Raw genomic sequence first — 6,320 nt, 5'->3', positions numbered from 1 at the left:
ATCTCATCGACATCGAATGAAAAGTACGCAACATTCCCTCGAACTGAAACTAAACGAATGGAACCCACGAAACGAAGTGTATTAAAGAAGCGATGTATTTGCACTTAGTATATAGTGACCACCCAAAGAAGCAATATTTATCACAAGGAAAAAAAAAGAAGTGCTTACCGCAGTTTAGGCCAACTTCATCGGCAGGAAACTGACCTTGACGAGCCGGCGCTTTCCGTAAAGCTGCACCTTACGGCTGGTGTCCGCTTTGAAGGCTAGGAAGCTGGTCTAAAATATTGCGTCCCGCGGAGAACGCGCTGTTCAGGTTTTCCTGGTTCTCGCACAATGGAGAGAAGGTGTCGCCGTACAGCGCCGCTCTCAGAGCGGCCGTAAAGCGGTGTCCAATGCTGGCTCCTTCAACTCGGACCGCCAGCAACGGCAGTCCGGACCAAAGGGCGACGCACACCACCTTGTGTTCGGATTGCCCAGTCTCTTCGTCGGCGGTGAGCAGGCACGCATAGAACACACCGTGCAGACAGTTGCCCGACATTGTCACGTCATAGTGAGGAAGGCGCAGCGCGGCTGCGACGTGATCGAGCAGTGTTGGGCAGTCGAAGAACAGGGACGCGTTGCGGTTCAGGCGATACACCTTCCACGGGCCTAGTTGGTTGCATGGCATCAGCCAAACGTAAAGTCGGGCCATGCGAAGTAAACGCTCTTCCATCGCAACGCCTCCGAGAAGGGAATTGTATGCCTCGCTCCAAGCCACACCTGAGGGCACTCTGCCGCTTGAGCTCGCCTGTCGCGGTAGATAGAGCGCTTGGTAAAGTTGCTGCTCGCTCGGGTCCAAACGGCAGAGGTGGCCGCGTAGTGTCTCGAGGTCCTTGGATGTCATGACGATAGAACGGTTAATAACGTTCGACGGTAGAGGCTCTGCAGCTCTGTTCGCTCACCACTGATGTATACGAAGCCGCCAAAACGTAGGCCTAAAAGCCGACTACACTGGTAGTAGAAAGCAAAGCGCACAAGCTCACTGTGAACATCAAGAAGCACAGGCGAAAGGCGTCTAAGTTTTTTTTTCAAAGCTTGAGCTTGTTTCTGACGCTTCTACACGTTTTTGGGGCATCGGCCACGTCACAGAATCGGAGCCAGTGGCAGGCATTGAATACCAAATATCATGCTGACTATGACACCCCAAGGAGCATGATGAAGCTCCGCATATAAATCTAGAAATCTTCTGCATTTGAAACACTAAACAAAGATATGAATGCACAATTATCTATCAACGTTAATCTTCAACACGAGGCATTAAACTCGGCGTAAGAAGCACGCGATGTACGAAGTGTGCGGATCTGGCTTATCACACAGGCAGCCATCTTCTATGCTATCGAGCAGATACCATGAGTTTTGAGCCTAACTTCAATACAAAACGCTGCACTTATAGCTTTATCTCTCGTTCCCTTTCTTTTCGTATTTTACAGTACGCTGACTGTGCGCTCGACATCAAAATATAATAGCCCAGTAGTCAGCATTTACTAATATCGTCGCTATCTAATAGCCTGCGGTTGGAAAGCCAAGCGAAACGACGTCACGCGCACAGGGAAGATAAAAGCAAATTTGTAGGTTTGGTTCGGTTTATTGGGGTTTAACGTCCCAAAGCGACTTAGGGTGAGGGACACCGAGTGAACGGACCGGAAACTGTTCGACTGTGCAGTGGCGCGCACCTTTTGGATACTAGTGTCATGGATGTTTGTAACCCGCCTGGAAGCGCGCACTAGTTCACGCGAACTGTTTGCAAATATGCTCTTGTGTGTCGGCATGTTCGTTTTGTGGCGGCACCGCGGAGTGGCTTCCTTAAATGGCCGTCCGCAAAGAGCGATGTTTCCGATGTTGCAGCGCCTCCGCACGCGCCTCTTTGAGCAAGCATGCGTGGACGCACTGTGAATGAGCGAGGCTGAGTTTTTGCGCAAGTGGTCGACGTACTTAATCGCCCTGCGCGGCGGCCGAGTGTCGGCCTCATTACTGCCCTACTGACGTGCTCAGTGCTGCGGCACGGCGCATGCGCTCCAATGTTAAAACTATTGAGTTCAGAAGTTTTTCTTGTTTTCATAGATCTAAATAAACTTCTCTTTCTACACCGTAGTGAAGGGCTCCGGAAATTTCGACCACATGGGGTTCTTTGACGTGCACTGACATCGCACAGTACACGGGCCCCTAGAAGTTCGCCTCCATCTAAATTCAGCCGCCGCGGCCGGGATCGAACCCGCGTCTTTTGGGCCAGCAATCGAGCGCCGTAGATACTGAGCCACCGCGGCGGGGTGGCATATGTAGTTATCCTTGTCTTGGACGCTGGAGAATGTTTGCAGAAAGGCGTAAAATCAGACGGATGCATCCCCAAACGCCCTCCTGTGTATCCAGCATTTACGATTTTAAAAAAAATTGTGTACTTAATTAACATATTGACCACACATCAGTGACACAAGCCGCAACACCGCGCTAAAGGCTTTTGCCTCATAGCACTTTAGGTCAACAAAGTGCCCTTTGATTTTCTTTTTTGGCTTCTTTGCACTGCGCTCTCACCTGACTGGTAACAAAAAGACGATAGCGGGGTCTATGATAGAATCATGGACGACGCTGTGAAGTTTTTTGTTTACTATTCAAGCGCAAGCGCGTTGAATAGAAATTCTCTAAGCGAAGCAAGTTGGGCTGCGCGGCATTTCTTTTTATCGGGATTGTGCAGCAGTGTCTGTGAGATAAACGTAGTTTCAGCGCAGTATACGTTGTGATTTTGTCTATTACTCATGCTGCTGCTGCGGTTAGCATTCTGCAAAATGTGATAAAGACTGATGTTGTGTTTTTCTGAGGCTTGACGCCTCAAGATGACTCAGGCTATGAGGGACGCCGTAATGGAGGGCTCCGGGCTCCGATGATTTCGCCCACATGTGGTTGTTTTAAGTGCACTGACATCACACAGTACACACGCCTCTAACATTTCGCCTCTATCGAAACGCGACCGACGCTACTGAGATCGATCCCGCGTGTTTTGGGCCAACAGCCTAGCGCCGTGATGAAAACTAATAATCGTGGAGACTTTCCTCTCGGCCATATTCTGGTTTATAGTCCGTCTTGTGAGCCCGTCCGTCAAAATGTGTCAAATCGTAATTAAAAAGAATTAATGAGAAATAGGAAGCAGTAACAAGCGCGTAACCGCAAGAACTGGGAGAGAAAAAGCACCGCAAACTGCATTACTTTTTTTTTTTCATTTTAATCCTAAACATCAACTGACTGTATTCTCGGAAGAACAGGCGTCGTTTGCAATGTGCCGCCAAGTGCCCTGATCCAGACAGGTCTTCAATAGCCAATCTGTCCGCCATTATCCGAAAATAGACTCAGCGGCCGGTTCGGCCGATGTAGAATTTTTCGCACTGAAATGGAAGTCTGCAGACCACATATTAGTCCTGCAAGGTACACACGACCAATTTGTTTACAGTATCGCGCGACCAACGACCGTCTGGCTTGACAGCGCCTTGTCAGGGAGAATCGACGTGTCTGAAACTTATGCGTTAATTCCTGCTTGTTTCACCGCTCTGTGCCTTGATAAGGCGCTGACAAGCCAGTGGGTTGCTGTTCGTGCGATACTGTTAACAAATTTACCGGGTGTACGAGGCGTTTCAAATCTTATTGGGGCTACGCCATCTTTCGCCAAGGTCATCGGGTGTTGCAGTTTGACCTTCAGCAGGAGGAGCGCCGGAGGTGTGGCTATGACATCAGACCACATGATTCCCCGCTGCTCTGACCGCTGCGCGCCGACCACTGCTTCGCCACATGTGGTCATGTGATTATGCACCTGGTGGTGGTGGTTGAAACATTTATTGTCAAGCAATGCAGAGGGGGCGAACCCTGCCTCTCCTTACGTGGCATGAGACAGCCCGTAGGGAGTCGCACCTTACTCGACGTTCGCTTAAGGAGACGACGTCGCTCTCGCATGCAGTTTTGACATGAATGAGAGCGCGGTTAAAAGTGTGCCTGAAACGCCTGCGAGGCATTTCAAGCGTCTAACCAAGCTAGCCAAGTGTAATGGAGCTTTCTTTCTGTCTGACTGGGTTTCGACGCATACGAGAGAAAAGAGGTGCTTGTTATGGCACACATGACGGAGGCCGACAGGGAATGTCTCTTTTTTTTTAATTTGTAGTTTTTCATCAAATGGGAGATTAATAAAAACAGAAGAAAAAAACAACCACATGCCGCCGGTGAGATCTGAACCCATGACCTCCGAGTTTTGCGTTCGACCGCGTTCCTACGTGGCGCTCGTGGTATTAAAGGACGTACCACGTCCGCCGCTGGGGATGAGGGCGACGCTGGTGAACACTCTCAAGGCACGCATAAACACATAAATAGCCCCGAAACCAGCAGAGTGGACAGCCGTCACTGTGGCAGTTGATAAAGCACCGTACGCTAAATTCGGAGGTCGTGAGTTCGGATCTCACCGGCGGTATGTCGTTGTTGTTTTTTATTTTATTAATCTCCCATTTGATTAAAACTACAAAATAAAAAAATACCTCCCTTTTCCCCTTTATTTAACTGGCTGTTAGTTTCCGTCATATAGTTTAGAAGAATTAAAACACGAAGAATATTCTTTTTGGAGACGTCATTAACAACTTTGCACAGTTTGCCAAGTTTTTATGGCGCAACGAACACAATTCGGGCGTTGCCTTTCTCTGCCACATTTCCTTAAGTCGACCCGCCGCGGTGGCTCAGTGGTTACGACGCTCGGCTGCTTGCCCGAAAGACGCGGGTTCGATCCCGGCCGCGGCGGCTGAATTTCTTTGGAGGAAAAATTCCAGAGGCCCGTGTACTGCGCGATGTCTGTGCACTTTAAAGAACCCCAGGTGGTCGAAATTCCCGGAGCCCTTCACTACGGCGTCCCTCATAGCCTGAGTCGCTTTGGGACGTTAAACACCAATCAATCAATCAATCAATCAACCAATCAATCAATCAACCAACCAATCAATCAACCAACCAACCAACCAATCAATCAATCAATCAATCAATCAATCAACCAACCAACCAATCAATCAATCAATCAATCAATCAATCAATCAATCAACCAATCAATCAATCATTTTTTTAAGTTGATGCGTCAGCTGGTCAGCTACCGTTTCTGGTGAGCTACAGTTTCGTATGCCCAACCAACCCCCCTATCCTGAAGCGTCCTTCACAGCCTCGGACCCGGCGGCCGCAGAAGCCATCGCTATAGCCATCACGATCAAAATTATCAATATCCAACACCACATTTGCAACATTTTTAGACCGCCAAGCCGCCTGCGGAACCTACTGTAGTGGTCGTGTCCCGCGCGCAACTCTCCGCAATCTGAGCAGCCATCTCCATCATGATCACGTAATCACCTGGGCCCCAGGACATGCACTTGTCTGAGGCAGTATTAGGGCCGACGCCCTAGCTCAAGAATATAACTACCGAACGGCGCACAACAACGACATCTTCTACCACATTTCAACCCATTTTGTTACCCGCCTAGAGACCGTTCGCCTAAATAAGCGACTCTACACCCCGCCACATAAGCAACTTTCCCCCGCGGACTCCTAACACCCAAGACGTATCCAAAGACTGACTTTCCCCAATCTCCACCGCCTAAATCGCATTCGCCCAACATTACAGGGGGCCGGGCTTTGTCAAGCCGCAGTTATGCGGCTTTTACCCGACACCCCCCTTTTCTCCTTGAGAGAGAAAATAAAGACGATTTGATTTGATTTGATTGAATACGCAGATACATGTCCCTGGTGTGGTGGTATTAATGCGTTCACACATATTACAAGGACATGCACAGCTAAACCCAACCACTTAAGCAGCCCAACGTGGCTCTGGAGCAGTTGGAGGTGACGCTGGCCAGCGCCACCCCTCCATCTCCACGGCCTCGGCCAGAGTCACTAGGGTCTTGTACTGAAGACTACGTTTACTTTGCTCCACCAACATCTTCTAGCCTCTCAATATATGTTCATTCATTTCTTCCTATAGCAAGTTCAGAAACCGGTTATATCAAAGAGCCGAGATGTCTTCAGGCACGGAAGAGAGAAATGTTTTCTTTCTCCTCGTTCACAGTGGAAGAACTAGTGACATCGTTAGCTGCATTGTGACCACAACCCCCAACACACGTTATGAAAGCACCCACTCGAAAGACAAAATCCGCCGAGGCACAGAAAATCTCATATGCTTGAAGTCAGGACAACAATGAAAAGCACTTGTGAGACTCCTCAAGTAAACGTAATCGATGTCGGCCGTTACTACAGGAGTCAAATTTTTCACTGCTAGCACA

Source organism: Amblyomma mixtum, chromosome 9 (assembly GCF_055824585.1).
Source record: "Amblyomma mixtum isolate Tamu chromosome 9, ASM5582458v1, whole genome shotgun sequence".
Lineage (NCBI taxonomy): Eukaryota > Metazoa > Arthropoda > Arachnida > Ixodida > Ixodidae > Amblyomma > Amblyomma mixtum.
This window is presented reverse-complemented; position numbering follows the sequence as displayed.